Here is a 19,022-nt window from a genome sequence, read left to right on the forward strand (position 1 = left end):
CCCCATACAAGTGGACCTCAAAAAACAGCTTTAACGGGCATAACTGCTTTAGAAGTACAAGTATAGCGATGAAATTCGACATAAATAAGTTTCATATGAGCCAAAATCTGTTTACCAATTTTTTTGATGATCGCCTATAAATGACCCTACCCCCCATATAAGGTCCCCTTTTGAAAATGACTTTAACACTCATTACTGGCCCCAAAATGCAAGTATAGCGATGAAATTCGGAATAAGTAGGTTACTTACGAACCAAAATCTCTCATTTTTTTAGGATCGGCCCATAAATGAACCTATCCCCCATATAAGGTCCCCTTCAGAAAATGACTTTAACACACATTACTGGTCCCAAAATGCAAGTATAGCGATGAAATTCGACATAAATAAGTTTCATGTGAGCCAACATCTTTTTACCAAATTTTTTGAGGATCGGTCCATAATTGACCCTACCCCCCATATAAGGTCCCCTTTAGAAAATGACTTTAACACTCATTACTGGTCCAAAAATGCGAATATATCGATGAAATTCTGTATAAGTAAGTTTCTCACAAACCAAAATCGCTCTACGATTTTTTTTAAGATCGGCCCATAAATGACCCTACCCCTCATATAAGGTCCCCTTCGGAAAATGACTTTAACGCTCATTACTGGCTAAAAAATACGAATATAGCAATAAAATTTTACACAATTAAGTTCCTCGCGAGCCAAAATCGTTTTAATAACTTTTATGTGGATAGGTCCATAATTGACCCTACTCCCCACATTGGGTCCACTTCAGGAAATATGTAGCTTCAACGCTCATTACTGTCTTAAAAATACGAGTAAAGCGATGAAATGCTACACACGTAAGTTTCTTACAAGCTAAAACCTCTGTACCAATTTTTTTGGATCGGCCAATAAAGGGTTACCCTCTGCATATAAGGTCACCCTCTGCAAATAACATAAGTTTAATGCATGCCAAAATCTCTCCACCAAATTTAGGGAGGATCGGTCTATAATACCGCCCATACAATGTCCCCTTCAGAAAATTACTTACTGGCTTAAAAATATTACTGGCTTAAAAATATGAGTTGTGATGAGTAGTAGTGATGATTTTTAATGTAAACAAGTTTCATATGAACCAAAATCTGTCTACAAAAAGTTATGAGGATAGGTCAACAATTGACCATACCCCACATATGAGATCCTCTTTAGAAATTTTTACGAAGAAAATTGGAAGTACAGCGATTAAAATCGACATAAAAAAGTTTATACTTAGGAACATAATTCTTCATTCCGAATTTAATGAGGACTGATTTATAACTGACCCTAGCCCCTATAAAAGGTTCCCTTCAGGAAAGAGTTTTGGTTATTAAAATACGAGTTTTCCTTATTTAAAATACGAGTATAGCGCTGAAATTTTGCTAAAACAAGTTCTATACAAACGAAATCTATGTACAAAATTCTATGAGTATCGGTTCATAATTAACGCATATAAAGGCCTTCTTCAGAAAATTACTCATACGCTCACGGTTTAAAAATTTAAATAAAATATTTCTTTTACGGCATACGGTTTGATGGTGGGTATATGAGATTCGGCACAGCCGAATATAACACTCTTACTTGTTCTTTTTTGTTAAAGAAATGTGCAAACTTTTGAATTTGCAAACTTTACAAGTTGTCTATTAAAAGAAAAGCAGGAATTTTATCCAATTTCTAATTTCCTTTAAATATTTATGTTTGAACCCTTAAATTGAAAATGGTGGTTAAATGATGGGCCTTTAAACAATTCCTTTTGATATTTTCCATCTTAAGATAATGAATATAAATGAAATGTATGTTTGAAAGGTTTCAGCAAATCATTACGTCATTTCACAAAAGGTGACGAAATATTGTTTACTATATTTTAATTAAAGGAAAAAATTCTGAATAAATTTAATGAAAATCCGACTTTCGTATATTCGAAGATTGCAAGTCTTACTATATCATAAGAAAATATGAAGAATATTTGAGTCTTAGAGAAACGTACAGTTTTGGGCTGTGTATAAAAGAGAAAGACATAATATCAGTGTTAAACATAAGAATAACACCTCGAAGAAAAGATCTACTACCACTGTTTGGTATATTAATATATTTATAATGTGTGCTGCCGTTAGGTTAGTAGTTAGTATTTTAGTCTGTCAGACCATAGGTCCTGGGTTTTATAAGTGAGTTATGAACGTACAAGTTATTTTCTAATAGATATTTTGTATGAGGGCTAGGGTTATTACTGTTAGGGCTTATAAGTATAATACTTAGTTGTGCCGATTTTGGTGGAGTTACTAGTATATTTAATCTAATTATGAGATCCATAGTCCTATTTAGTAGATTTGGTTGTATAAGGTTGTATAAGGAGAAATAATATGGCAATTTCAATAAAGGTATATCCATGCTACCTTTTCAACTATAGTGGTGTAGAGTAGAGTCATATGCCTATCTATTGCTTTTTTATGTTTTTAACATAGACGCCATTTCTTGTATATTTACCAACAAGTTCGGCAACTCGTTTTTGTGTAAAATTAATAGTAGCACCATACCTACGTACACATATATCCAGCAGGTAAAAATGGAACAACAGAATGAAAAACAAACACAAATAAATCACTGCAGCTTTTCAAAATCATAGCAGTAATACTTAACATCACACATTAACACTGCAGCACAAAAAACGCACAGATGCACCTATAATTTTTATGAAAATTTTATCCCCAAAATAGCCTGATATACATAGCTTTGAATCTAAATTTTGTGAATAACCAATAAAACATATAAATAGATATCTAGTCACAAATAAAATTTTTTAGCGCAATCTTAAAACTATTGTAAATAAATTTAAAGATGAAAACATTTTTAAATAAATAAGTTGAATATTCACCACTGTACATACATACCTTTTGAATAATGTCTGTGAATATCATATTAAATGCGACACTAGCATGAAGAATTCTGCAGGAAAACCATCTGTGATTTTCAGAAGAATCAATGTGATATATGACTGCATTTTCGCGAACATAGAACAAATATCCCTGGCTCAAGGGGGCTGGTGAAAAAAACACATACAAAAAATTCAAATTTCTTAATGACTGTGTTCATATGACTTTTTCTTTAACACAATACTAGTTGTAGTATAGATTTACATAACTTAGATAAAATCTATTTATTTTCTTCTAATATCCTCCCCCACCCTTAATATTGATGGAGGATATATAAAAGGTTGTAATTCTCTGTGACAATTGCATTAAACATGATTTACGTTCTCCTCTTCATCTTCACTTTGTTAACTTCTACTGAAGTAATTATAACCAAGGCTTATGTGCATGGTTTCCAAAATTGCAATGACTCTTGATAACTGACTGATATCATAACACCTAACTACGATGCATGAATACCTATAAGATAGGCTGTTTTATATACAACCATAAAAGGCCAGAAAATTGTAGTGATCGAGCAAATATACTCTTGTGACAAAATAGTTGCTAACGATATAATTTGGTGATATAAGTTCTTTAAAAAAAGGTTCCGGAATACAGTAGTCTTTGACATTATAGGGGATCAGTGCTAGTTCATAAATCTTCTCGGCTACAAAACCACATTGAATATTTATTTAATTATTTTCACAACATCTAAGTGTTGTGCCCATTTAATATCATCACCTTCGTCAGATTTCGCATGTTGAAAACAATAACACTGTAAGTATTTAAAAATAACACAAAATCTAGTAGAATACCGTGAAGAAGGTGTCAAAAGTATTAAAAATAGTCTAATTATTTCAAAAACCTTTAACATTCACTTAAGTCTTATCATATACATACATATGTATGTAGACACACATAAGTGTGTCATCAAAACAAGAAGGACTTTAAAAGTTAAAATCTCTTAATAACATACATTTGCAGGTCTCATTTTGCTGCATATGTAGATTTTATCTAATTCTAAATAAGATAATGAGGATATAAACTCTAAAGGATAATTTTTTACTTCTATAAATACATATTTGCATACAGACTTCTATATATGTATTTATATCCTTTTTTAGTAGTTTACTTCTTTCTTATATTAATTAAAATATTCCTCATCAGAAGACAAATATACAGGTCCTGTTTATTTAGATACAAAATGTTGTGTATAGTATGTGTTGCCTGCAATTAGCAAGGATTTTGTTTTTGCTTAAAAATAAGTCTTTAATCTGCAAAGTACATCACATTATTCACTTTTATATTTTATCTGATTTTTTTTATCACTTTGGATTTATATATGTGTTTTTTCATATCTAATATACTAATTACTCTTCTATTTGGAAATTAAGTTTGTTATACACTTCACCTTCGTGAGAAGGGTATATATAAGTTTGTCATTCCGTTTGTAATTTCTATAATATAATTTTCCGACCCTATAAAGTATATATATTCTGGATCCTTATAGATAGCGGAGTCGATTTAGCCATGTCCGCCTGTCCATCTGTCTGTCTGTGTGTATGTTGAAATCAGTTTTCAGAAGACCCCAGATATCTGCGAGATCCGAATTTTCAATAATTCTATCGGAAATAGGTCGAATAGAACGCTATTTAAAATCAGCCCAATCGGTCCATAAATAAGGAAGATATGAGTAAAAATCCGAGACCATCTCTGAAAATTTCATCAAAAATTTACTTTTTTCGTGCCTGCTTATACAAAACAATAAACAAACAAAAACAAAACACAGTATCAAACGGTAAATTTTTTTGTTATTTGTTATTGTAATTCTTGTTTATAAACACAAAGCAAAGAATGAACATCACGTTACGTTGTTATTGGCTAGAAACATGAAATTAAATATGTAGAACGTGGATTAGGCGAGAACACATTAAAGGGCACTTTTTGGTACTTTTTCGTTCTACGGAAGGTACTTTTTGAATTTTCTATAATATTGAACCTAGAAATATGAAATTTAGCATGTAGTGCCTTGACTAGGTAAGAACCCATAAAAGGGAACTTTTTGGTACTTTTTCGTTATACAAAAGGTACTTTTTGAATTTTCTATAATATTGAACCTAGAAACAAGAAATTTAGCATGTAGGACCTTGACTAAGTAAGAACCTATAAAAAGGGAGTTTTTGGTACTTTTTCGTTCTACAAAATGTACTCTTTGAATTTTCTATAATATTTAACCTAGAAATATGGTATTAAATATGTAGAGCCCGGATTAGGCCAGAACACATAAAAGGGGACTTTTTGGTACTTTTTCGTTCTACAAAAGGTACTTTTTGAATTTTCTATAATATTGAACCTAGAAACATGAAATTTAGCATGTAGGGCCGTGACTAGGTAAAGACCTGTAAAAGGGAACTTTTTGGTACTTTTTCGTTTTACAAAAGGTACTTTTTGAAATTTCTATAATATTGAACCTAGAAATATGAAATTAAGCATGTAGAGCCCGGATTAAGTTAGAACGTATAAAATGGGATACAATTGGTATTTTTTGATTTTTTTGTAATAAAATTCGTACTGACTGTTTTTTAACACATCATGGTGAAGGGTATATAAGATTCGGCACAGCCGAATATAGATGTCTTACTTTTTTTTAAATTTATTTTCACCTTAATATTAAATTAATATTATAATTTCCCCTATAATAAATTATAATATTAGCTTTAAAAAATATAAATGAAATTTATTTGTATTTTATAATTAATTAATTAAATTAAGTAATCTTTAAAAATTGTCTATACATGACAGAAATAAATACATTTTATTTAACAATTCAAATAAATAATAATTATTACTTCTTCAATTTTAAGGTTTTGTATTTAGGATCTATTTTGTCTATTAAAAACTGAAACCGGATATTCATTTTTCCATCGTGATTTGAATTTTGAATTTATACAAAAAACGATTATTCATATACAAAGTATGCAAATAGTTTGTAGTCTACGGGTCGTATGAGTAATTTACACACACAATTTCAATGAGTATACGCTACGTTGAAAGTAAATAAGAAAACAAAAACATACAATTACAACAAATTTATAAAAATCTTAAAAAATACAAAATCAAAACCTTTTATAACAGTTATTGATGATACTAATACAATGAATATGATAAAACTGAATATTGGCAATATGACTTTAGTCACATAACTTTCTTGTGAAAAAGTCAAAGTTATTTATACATATGTATGTATATATTTTCATTCATAAAATCACAAAATATTTGATTATGCGCAATAAACGAAAAACTCAAACTACAATGAGTGAAATTGAATTCATGTGAATTGCGTCTTCAAACGAAATATTAAGAAACAGTTGATGTAGGAGCGTCAATAGCAACGGATCATAAAGCTTTGCACCAAACGAAATAATTAGATGAGAAACACGTGTTGGATAATAAAAAAATCCAAACATAAAATATAACAATATATTTTTTACAATGACAAGGGATGCAAAATTTTAATGGCAACTAGCGTATCAAAGTAATAAATAAAATTATAAATTTAAAAATTTCAATTGTTGCCGTCTAGTTATTGGCGCAGTGACAATTTACAACACAAATATTAGATGAAACAAATAAGTCTATATAGTTGGATATAGTAGAACGATCATAAAATGTGATGTTTTTATTAACCACAGTTATGTCCTCTTTAAGAGCCTACATGAATAGTAACTTGCAATAACTAACAGAAATAACTGGGTAATTGTCAATTGACCCACCTTAATTTAAATGTTTGTTTATTATTTCTATATAAATGATATTTATTCATATTGAAAACAAACAATTGTCAATCATCAATTGTAATTGTTTATTCATTCTTGATTAACTTTATTGTTCTATTCACACACACTCAGCTTACATTTAGTTAAATAATTTGCATTCTTGTGCTTGTTTATTTTAAATTACACAGGTCAGCACATTTTTACGCTATGATCAGAGTGTAGTTCGCTGAGATATCTGAAATATCTGGATTAATAGCAAATTTTGTAGTTAGTAGGATTTAGCGCAGCTTAATCCTATAAAAGTGTATCACTGGGTTTTAAAATTTTGTTGGCCTGTGTTAATTAGCATATCACACTATCATATAAAACACAGTGGTTAAGAATCTGCTGAAATTTAAAATATAAATAAATCTTAAGAATATCTACAAAAGAAGATGTGAGAAAGAAATCCATCAGGACTATATATACACATGTCTTATGTGATTCGAAAAGAGAACTTAATTCATATTTATATATTTCAAACAAGTTGAATCTCTATATTTCTACAACCACTTTGAATAAGTTTTCTATTGATATATCCTTTCCATAAGTTTTGAAGTAAATGAACGATATGTGTCACTTTAACGACAAACGAACAATGATCTTAACAATTTTCTACACTTTTACAGCATCATCTACAGATGTTATTTTCTTTATACAAAGTCAAGACACAAAACATCATAATGAATTAAGTTAAAATCTAAAGCACATTATAAACAAACAGTCAACCGAAGTATAGAATTAAAGACATGTACATGTACTGCATAACTATTTAATTACCCAGGAGACTGGACAATACATAATTTGATACCAAAACTATTGCTACTTCAAAAGAACATGAACATGAAAATAGGTACAACTGCAAATACTAATCAACAAATGGAAATATTCAGTGATAACACAAGATGGGTGGTATTTTGTGAGGAAAGGACAAATGTTTATTAAGGTTAATAATGAAAAACTAAATAATGAAAATCACAAAAATCGCAGGACCTTTATTTATATTGATTTGCCAATAACTACACAGCCCAACAAAATTTTAAAAAAGTCGAAACCTAGAGAGCAGAGTATGCATACATTTTATTTTTAGGACACGATATTTCATAAACCTGTTGTGAAGGAGAAATTCTGAGGCCAGATTTGCTCAATCCTTTAGAGAAGTTTACTTTGCAAAACTTTTCTATCTGAGTTAAACATTTGTTGGCCTGAATTATATACAATGATTTTGTGAAATAATTTATATTTTAAAATCTTTTGTTTTAAATTCAACTTTTAATTTCACTTTTTTTCTTCTGTCAGTCCTTATACTTGGGATAGTGCGCCGAAAATCATACATCATTTTGCATTTTTTGAAAATCTTAGATGGTTTAAGTACCCACTGCTGCGGGCTGGTGTAGTTTTTAGGTTAGGTTACGTGAGTTGCTCGCTAGTAAGCGAGTTTACTCGGAGGCCTTATACCCTTAGAATTGCTATTCTTTAATATTGAGAGAATGGTTTCCCTAACTTCTTTCGTTGACTACTTGGTTCGTTAGGTCTACGTGAAAACCAGCCTGTTCATCTAATAATACCGATCATGTTTACTAGTGACGTACCTCTGAGATAGTCCAGATTATGGAAAAAAAGCTCTACGAAGATAGATAATTTTTAGTATGTGACTATTCAAAAGGTATGTTTATACAATCGGATCAAAAATATGAACTTACCGGGTTTTCTGAGTATCCATATTATTTAAAATACTTTAATAATTCCTTTTAAAAAAATTAAAACAGTATTGCCGATATTTACGAAAATCATAATAACAAACAAGTTAGAGTGCTATATTCGGCTGAGCCGAATCTTAAATACCCTCCACCAGCTACTTTTATATTAATAATTTTCTAAATGATCAACTATTTGTAGAAATAAGTTTTCTCATGTCTTAAATGGAAAAACTCCTAGATATAAACAGCTTAAATCTGTTACAATTCCAAGATTTATTGAACATTACAAACCCCATTTTCTTTTATAATTTTATAGCGCCCTAAGATATGCTTTAACGATATTTAAAAATGTGCATGTATGCATGTATGTGAAAGATTTAAGGATTTTCAAAATACATATATAATTTTGTTCTACATAAATTGATAATGCAACTAGTTAAATACGGTTAAATTGCTTTTAGGGGCAGAACCTAGTATGGGAGATATGACCAATTATAGACCGATCGTAAAAAATTCTTTAAGCTAAATTTCTGTATATAAAAGCTATATATTTTTGTATCTATATCGTAATTTAGTAATAAGAAATGTGTGTTCAAGTGATTTTCTGAAGTCGGCACCCATGTTATGAACCGATCGTGAAAAAATCTTGAAATAGAATTTTTGTATACAAAACTAATATTTGTGCCAAATTTTGAATCAATAGCTTTATTTGGTAATGAGTAATGTGCGTTTAAGAGATTTTCGTAAAAGGACCTTGTCTGGGAGCTATGACCAATTATGTATATAAAGACAAAATTTCAAAATTTTGTACTTATATCATTATTTGGAAATGAATATTGTGCATTTAAGTGACTTTCTGGAGGGGACCTAGTATGAAAGCTATGACCAAATATGGACCGATCGGAAAACAATTTTATAGTTTAATTTATGTATATAAGAGCAATACTTGTGCTAAATGTATATATATCAATATTTTGTAATGAGTTATGTTCGTTTAAATTATTTTCGGGAGGGGACCTTGTATGGGAGCTATGGCCAATTATAGACCGATACGAAAAAAACTTCCATAATAATATTTCTGTATATGTGAGCAATACTTGTACCAAATTTTATATGGATATCTTAATTTAGTAATGAGTTATGTGTGTTTAAGTGATTTTCGGGAGGGGACCTTGTATGGGAGCTATGACCAATTATGACCGATCGGGAAAACATTTCAAAGTAATATTTCTGTACATATGAGCAATACTTGTACCAAACTTTATATGGATATTTTAATTTAGTAATGAGTTATGTGTGTTTAAGTGATTTTCGGGAGGGGACCATGTATGGGAGCTATGATCAATTATGGACCGATTGGAAAAAAATTTCATAGTTATATTTCTGTATATGAGAGCAATACTTGTACCAAATTTTATATGGATATCTTAATTTAGTAATGAGTTATGAGCGTTTAAGTGATTTTCGGGAAGGGTCCTTCTATGGTAGCTATGACCAATTATGGACCGATCGCAAAAAAATTTCACAGTAATATTTCTGTGCATATGAGCAATACTTGTACCAAATTTTATATGGATATCTTAATTTAGTAATGAGTTATGTGCGTTTAAGTGATTTTCGGGAAGGGTCCTTCTATGGTAGCTATGACCAATTATGGACCGATCGCAAAAAAATTTCACAGTAATATTTCTGTGCATATGAGCAATACTTGTACCAAATTTTATATGGATATCTTAATTTAGTAATGAGTTATGTGCGTTTAAGTGATTTTCGGGAGTGGAAACTTGTATGGGAGCTTTTAGGGGCAGAACCTAGTATGGGAGATATGACCAATTATAGACCGATCGTAAAAAATTCTTTAAGCTAAATTTCTGTATATAAAAGCTATATATTTTTGTATCTATATCGTAATTTAGTAATAAGAAATGTGTGTTCAAGTGATTTTCTGAAGTCGGCACCCATGTTATGAACCGATCGTGAAAAAATCTTGAAATAGAATTTTTGTATACAAAACTAATATTTGTGCCAAATTTTGAATCAATAGCTTTATTTGGTAATGAGTAATGTGCGTTTAAGAGATTTTCGTAAAAGGACCTTGTCTGGGAGCTATGACCAATTATGTATATAAAGACAAAATTTCAAAATTTTGTACTTATATCATTATTTGGAAATGAATATTGTGCATTTAAGTGACTTTCTGGAGGGGACCTAGTATGAAAGCTATGACCAAATATGGACCGATCGGAAAACAATTTTATAGTTTAATTTATGTATATAAGAGCAATACTTGTGCTAAATGTATATATATCAATATTTTGTAATGAGTTATGTTCGTTTAAATTATTTTCGGGAGGGGACCTTGTAATTATGGACCGATCGCAAAAAAATTTCACAGTAATATTTCTGTGCATATGAGCAATACTTGTACCAAATTTTATATGGATATCTTAATTTAGTAATGAGTTATGTGCGTTTAAGTGATTTTCGGGAGTGGAAACTTGTATGGGAGCTATGTCCAATTATGGACCGATCCAGAAAATTATTTCTCTCAATGAATTCTATTGACATAAGATTTTAATTTGTAAAATTTTGTGAAGATATCAACATTCTGACGGAAGTTATTAACAAAAAACTCATTTTCCGGGAATATGTACTTTTGTATGGGAGGTATATGAAATTATGGACCGATGTTGGCAATTTTTAGCAAGAATTAATATCTTGTGTAGAGACGAATTTATGATGAATTTCATGAAATTATCTTGCATAGTTTTCGAGAAAATTACATCAGAATGTGTAAAAAATACATATTTTTTCCAGGTTGTTTTAAATTTTGATTCATAACTTTTCCCGATGTGAACCGATTTTGCTCATTTTCAATACCTAACTGTACCGGATAATGAATGTTTTGGGTGAATTTGGTTAAATTATATTGCTTCGTTTTAACGTGAGCGTGTTTTACACAGACAGACAGACAGACGGTCGGACGGACGGATAGACAGACGGACGGACAGACGGACATAGCTAAATCGACTCAGAATTTGATAAGGACCCAGTGTATATATACTTTGTTAGGTCTTAGATGAATATTTCTTGGTGTTACACACGGAATGACAAACTTATATATACCCTCTATCACTACTGATGGTGGTGGAGGGTATAAAAACAATAACAAAATTCGGAATTTAGTATTTATGCCACCCATGAGTTGTCTCGTTTCGTTTATGATAATTTACGAATTTCAACGACAACGAATAAATCACATACCACAACCTCATCCAATGATTCCGACCTGCCGCAATCTGACTTTCATACGACAACTATTAAAGCGAACCTAGACAACTATAAGCCTCGTATGAATAAACTGAAACAGAAAATAATTTTAAAGAAAGCTTTATACATTTGCCCTGTGGACACATGGAAGACCGGAAGCATGAAGAACAACAAAAACTAGGACTATAATAATAATGAAACATGTGCCATGTATGGTGAACAAACAACAAATGCAGCATTATCAATGACATGTGTAAGTAGACGTGAGAAGAATTGCAAAAACATATAACATACATATAAACTTCTTCATTTGACCCTAAAAATTTTAGTCAGGTATAACAAACGCGTTTTTTTTCTTCAGTATTTGAGAACATATAACAAATATTCAATTAAAATCAATTAAATTTTCCTTTCACAGAAAAAACTAAAAATATGTTTCAATTATCAAAATAATTGTATCAAGCAAGTTTTGCACCTATCACCAAAATGATGATATCAATTATCAAATTTGTAAAAAAATTAAAAAAACATACTTTTTTTTCAAATAACGAATTAATCAGAACAATTAATATCAATAATTGAGACAAAATTTAAAATTGATTAATTCATTAATTGTATAAATTAAATATTTAATAAAAATAATATCTAATTTTTTATTAATTTATTAATCAAATGAATTAGTTTGTTTGGTAGAAAATTTATGAAAAACCAATTAAGTTGATGATTAAAACAATCAAATTATTAATTGATTACTCACAATGTTAAGGGAATACTTTACCCTTAAACAATGCGTTGAGCATTTACAAAAAATATCACTTTATTATCAAATTTGAACATATAAAGTGTTTTATAAATTGTCAGGAAACTTGAATATTATATGCCTAAAATCGTATTGACTATTTAAGAATTATAAACATTGTTAGCATAAGAAATCAAAATAAAATATTTAAAAACTAAAATAGAAAAGTTGGCCAGAAAATTTTTTTCAATCAATTAAAAAACTAATTGAATCAATTAAAAATTTAATCAAATTTGTAAACTTAGGTTTTAAACAACGAGATAATTAAGACAAATAAAAAATTGCTTAAATTAAAATTAAAGAAAGAGAAAAACATGTTAATTGAAAATAAACTACTGATAATTTTTTCTGTGTGATGCACACCTTTGTGATGCCTAGATAAGCAGTCCTAAATCAAGTTTATCATATCAGGCCGCAGACCCCAATTTCTCGCTAATGAAATTCTTGCAAGTGTGGTAGGCGTAGAGTCTCCTTCTTCCATTCACTAGATAAGCTTTACTCGACACCATCTAACGTAGGAAGCCTAAAGTCATCTATCCATGTTCCGTCTGGTAAAGTGTGCTAGTTCAGTTTACAGAAAGTCCTTTTACCTACGCCCACCATGAGAGTTCGTCCAATGCAGTTTGGATGATATCATTGACTGTGGATAACAATTTTTCCTTAACCAGTATTACTACATCATCCGCATAAACGACAATCTTTCTACATTTGGATTCAAACTGCCTTAGAATAGTATTAATCGCTAATAACCATAGGATGGGAGATAGTACTCCTGCCTTTGCTGTCCCTCTGATAACCTTTCTCCTAACATAGTAATCCCTTAGGATTCAATTAATAATTCTAAGCATGTAGACTATCTAATTCACCAGTAAGTCTTGCATTCCAAGCTCTATCAGAGAATCTTTAATCACTTCAATCTCAATATTATTGAAACCTCCCTTGAAATTAATTTTTGTATATTTTTATGATAACAAAATACCAACAATAAACACTGGCATACCAACTGTTGAGATGGAACATTATGCTAAAACAATACAAATTTTAAAATTAGCTCTGAGGAATATTGAAAACTACAATAACAAACAACACAGACTACAGCAAGTTAATCAAGCTAAATATGAGAATCATCAAAACAATGGTTATTCCTTACTGATGATGATACTTAATTAAGGTATGTAAGTGATAGTCAGTTGATTGTAAAGTGTATATTGCAATGAAATCAAAAAAGGTATTGTACTATTTATGAATATTTAAGTCGAGTGTTGGCAAAACTTCAAATTAAATAAATTTTATTTAAATTTTTAGCTTGATTTTATACGTATTTGACACATTGACTTCAATATTAAATTAAATTGTGATAAAAATATTTTTATTGCATTTTAATCTTCATTGTTTAGAGGATCTTGTATAAATATTTTATGATTTCCATTCTATACACAGTTTTCAAAAGAACCAATGTCTGTGGTTAGGTAACACAAATTTTCCATCAATATTTCAGCGATTGTCAGTCTTATTTCTTCATCACTTCTTTCAATGATAGAACATTTTCATATACAAACATCATTAAATTTTAAAAATGTTTCGCCATCATAATGTATTTTCTTCTCTTTTCTGGTTTACGTTAGCGTTTCAGGTGTTTGCCAAGTACTTGGTTGTTACAATTCAATGGAGGAAATTTATTTGGGTGAACGCTACGGCTATCGTTTATATGTTAAAGATGCTTTCAATTATATCACGGATGGTGTTGGCATTGCATTCTCATTGCCAGTGGTTAAACTTATTTTGCAGCATTGTTCGTGTCCTTCAGCTACGGCGCCTGATGATATGATTTTGGGCTCTTGTTTGCATTCACTTCAATTGAAAGCTTTGCACTCGTCAAGGTTTCATCAGGTAAGTTTAAAAATTCGTTCATTAATTGTTTTAATAAACTTTAATTTTCTTTAAATAATAAATATACACGATTTATTTTCTTGTCAGTTTAGGCTGGCCCTAATGACTATCCTTTGGAGTTATTGCAGGAAGAGCCGCCAGTTTCGTTTCACAAATTTAGGCAACTTGATATAATTGAAGTCTACAGTGAATGGTTTGACGCTGTGGATCATCAACTATTAGCTAAGGAAAATCGTGTTTATAAAAATCTTATTGCTTTGGGTGGCAGTTCCAAAAATCATAAACTGTTAGCCAAAACGGAACCCTTGACTTTAAATGAGATTCCTGTTACTTTAGAAACTTCATTTTATCATTCCAAGGAACTACATGTTGATCTTTAATCAAGTGTTATTTGTTATCTATTTATGTAAATAAATAAGAAGCAATGTATTTTTCTAAATAAAACCTTTTTCTCAAAAATTATTAAAAAATTGTCCCACGGTGAGTGAAGATCTGAACAACAACTCGTATTTTTAAGACAGTTATAGGCGTTAGGATATGACTGTTTAGTTTCAATAAAACTTATTTATGACGAATTGCATTGCTATACTGGCATTTTGAAGCAAGTTAGGTGTTTTAAAATTATTTTATGAAGAGGACTTTATATGAGGAGTAGACCCAATTATGAACCAATTCTGTAATTTCTTTAAAAACTTTTTATTTCCATAATGGCATCGTTGGGTAGAAAAAGCTGGTAAAAAAAATTGCTTCCTTTAATAATTTACAATTATTCACAATAATATTTTGAAATCTAAAACTGAAAATTTCTGTTTTAAACATTTGTTTGTCACCGCATATTTAGGTTCACAACTTCCATCATTAGCTATTTACAAATATGGTGGTCATGTTTATGCAGCCATTTGGCCATTACTTTAATTTTATTTTTGTAAAATAGAAAAAATATAAAACTGCAACTAGTGATTATTTAAATGGCTGTGGGAAACAAGGTTTAAGTGGAAAGTACGTGCGGAGGAATGTTTATGTGTGCGTGGGCAACATTTTTAAAATTTGAATTTTAAAGGAATTTATTTTTAAATAGAAGTTTAGGAAACAATTTAAAATAACATTACATTTAAATATATGTTTTTATCTTAATTTTACTTTAAACTTATGACTCAATAAGAGTACTTGCTGTGAGTAAAAAGCAACTAATAATCGTTATTGCTTTTAATTTGTCAACATTACTAATTGCTCTGTTCGCTTGCAACACCAGTAGCAGCAGCAAACAACTGGCATTAAAAAAATCAAGATTTATTTGTTGCATGTTTTTTCACCCTAAATTGCATGAAATACATACATAGCATACATAAATATCTTACATACTTATAGTCGGCATGAATAATATTGTTTATTTGTTACAAGCACTACACGTCGTATGAATTATATATTTCTAAAATATATTACTTATCAAGCATACGTTGTGAAGTGCAGGCACTGCTTTACCACTTGCTATTTTTTGTCAATAGAATTCAAATCGCTTTTCTCTTTTTATAGAGGTTAACAACAGATTAAATATACTTTTAAAGTTAGTTAGTTAGTTAGTTAGTTAGTTAGTTAGTTAGTTAGTTAGTTAGTTAGTTAGTTAGTTAGTTAGTTAGTTAGTTAGTTAGTTAGTTAGTTAGTTAGTTAGTTAGTTAGTTAGTTAGTTAGTTAGTTAGTTAGTTAGTTAGTTAGTTAGTTAGTTAGTTAGTTAGTTAGTTAGTTAGTTAGTTAGTTAGTTAGTTAGTTAGTTAGTTAGTTAGTTAGTTAGTTAGTTAGTTAGTTAGTTAGTTAGTTAGTTAGTTAGTTAGTTAGTTAGTTAGTTAGTTAGTTAGTTAGTTAGTTAGTTAGTTAGTTAGTTAGTTAGTTAGTTAGTTAGTTAGTTAGTTAGTTAGTTAGTTAGTTAGTTAGTTAGTTAGTTAGTTAGTTAGTTAGTTAGTTAGTTAGTTAGTTAGTTAGTTAGTTAGTTAGTTAGTTAGTTAGTTAGTTAGTTAGTTAGTTAGTTAGTTAGTTAGTTAGTTAGTTAGTTAGTTAGTTAGTTTGAAAGGAGGATGTATATACATCAAATCCGAAGAAATACACCTAGGCCTCTATCGGGCCTGTTGTGCGCTCCTTATCCAGTGCCTCAGGTGGGAATCGAACCCACCACCTCCGGTCTACCAGACTAGAACACTAACCACTAACCTACCGGAGGCCACTACTTTTAAATAACTACAGTTTTGTTAATGTACATATGTATATTAACTCTTTAAGATGGGAAGTAAAATTTTATGCCATTTTTGAGTTACTAATTTTATCAGCATGTTATTAAGTTTCTGCACAACATTCTTAAAAATTTACACAAATTAAAAAGCATCTTCAAATTTGTTTAAAAGTTCATTCTAAAAACAAAATATTTAAATAACAAGTAAGAGTGTTATATTCGGCTGTGCCGAATCTCATATACCCACCATCAAACCGTATGCCGTAAAAGGAATGCTCCCATATAAACATCAGGGTGATGTTTGGAATATAGCTTAAGACAATTATGGACCGAGCTCTTTTGAACTAACAAAATATTAATTTTTAATATTTTGTACTGTACTTGTAATTATCAGAGTTTTCTATATGGTCAATTGTTGACCTATCCTCATAACTTTTTGTAGACTGATTTTGGTTCATATAAAACTTGTTTACATTCGCTGTTCTCGCATTTTTATGCCAGCAATTAGCGTTCATGTAATTTTATAAAGTGGCTTATATGGGGGGGTAGGGTGAATTACCGACACATTCCGCATGAAATTCGGAGCGAATTTCATAACCGTATTTCATAACTCATATTTTTAAGCCAGTAATGATCGTTTAAGAAATTTTCTAAAGGGGACCTTGTATGGGCGGTAGGGTAAATTATGGACCGATCCTCCCTAAATTTAGTGGAGAGATTTTGGCACGCATTAAACTTATGTGCGTCAATTTTCGTCACTACATTAACATTTTTAAGCCAGTAATGAGCAGTATAGTTATTTGCAGAGGGGGCCTTATATGGGGGAAGGGTCATTTATGGGCCGATCCAAAAAAAATTGGTACCGAGATTTTGGCTCGTAAGAAACTTACGTGTGTAGCATTTCATCGCTTTACTCTTATTTTTAAGACAGTAATGAGCGTTAAAGCTATTTCCTGAAGTGGACCCAATAGGGGGAGAAGGGCCAATTATGGACCTATCCATATTAAAGTTATTAAAAAGATTTTGGCTCGCGAGGAACTTAATTGTGTAAAATTTTATTGCTATATTCGTATTTTTTAGCCAATAATGAGCGTTAAAGTCATTTTCAGAAGGGACCTTATATGGGGGGTAGGGTCATTTATGGGCCGATCTTAAAAAAAAAATTCGTAGAGCGATTTCGGTTCGTAAGAAACTTATTTATACCGAATTTCATCGCTATACTCGCATTTTTGGACCAGTAATGAGTGTTAAAGTAATTTTCTAAAGGGGACCTTATATTAGGGGTAGGGTCAATTATGGACTGATCCTCAAAAAATTTAGTAAAAAGATTTTGGCTCACATGAAACTTATTTATTTCGAATTTCATCGCTATACTTGCATTTTGTGGCCAGTAATGAGTGTTAAAGTCATTTTCAGAAGGGGACCTTATATGGGGGGTAGGGTCATTTATGGGCCGATCCTGAAAAAATTTGGTAGAAAGATTTTGGCTCATATGGAACTTATTTATGTCGAATTTCATCGCTATACTTGTACTTCTGAAGCAGTTATGCCCGTTGAAGCTGTTTTTTGGAGGTCCACTTGTATGGGGGCTATCCGAAAAACTGGACCGATAATGCCCATTTTCAATACCAAACAAACCTTAACAATAGAGAATATTTATGCAAAATTTCAACTGCCTAGCTCCTCTCGTGTGGTCCCTATCGTGATTTCAACAGACAGACGGACAGACGGACGGACGGACAGACGGACGGACATGGCTAGATCGTCTTAGAATTTAATAAGGACCCGGAATATATATACTTTTATGGGTCTATGAGCAATATTTCGATGTGTTACAAACGGAATGACAAAATCAATATACCCCCCATCTTTTTTGATGGTGGGTATAAAAATTGTGTAATGCGTTCTAATAAGAACATCGAATCTCTTTTATAAACGAACAACAAATAACAGAACAGAAAAAGTTGTTATTTTGTTTACAATTCACGTGCATCTTTACCGCTCATTCAATTTAAACTATTCTTTAACATATAACAAAAAATTTAACCGCAAAAAGTCTGGTAAACATAATAATGAGAAAAGTTAAAACTTTATTTCCAAAGTTTATAAGGAATTCACGTCGTTACACTGATGGTAAATGTTGTTGACATTTTTCGAACAAGTGACTACAAAAAGTCTCAAAACATCCATTTCACTGTTTTTAAGACCACTAGGAACTGCACTTTAGTAGTTTTTAATCAAAACAAACAAATCAGTGTGGGAACTTGGAATTGTTTTGGTTTAATTCATAGGCTAAACTTTATATTTAATGTAAATTAGGAAAACAAGTGTTGCTAGCGAATAATAAAATGCTCACATGTAATTTTTGCAAAATAAATTTATCAACAATTCACAAGA

The 19,022-nt window shown here is 30.5% G+C and overlaps 1 pseudogene; it reads left to right on the top strand.

The window, feature by feature from the left end:
- The first annotated feature begins 13,401 nt into the window (after positions 1–13,401).
- LOC119603782 lies at positions 13,402–14,784 on the top strand (annotated as a pseudogene).
- The last annotated feature ends 4,238 nt before the right edge of the window (positions 14,785–19,022 follow it).

Source organism: Lucilia sericata, unplaced genomic scaffold, assembly GCF_015586225.1.
Source record: "Lucilia sericata isolate MDLA Ls3-8-SP2 unplaced genomic scaffold, ASM1558622v1 Contig000336F_arrow, whole genome shotgun sequence".
NCBI lineage: Eukaryota > Metazoa > Arthropoda > Insecta > Diptera > Calliphoridae > Lucilia > Lucilia sericata.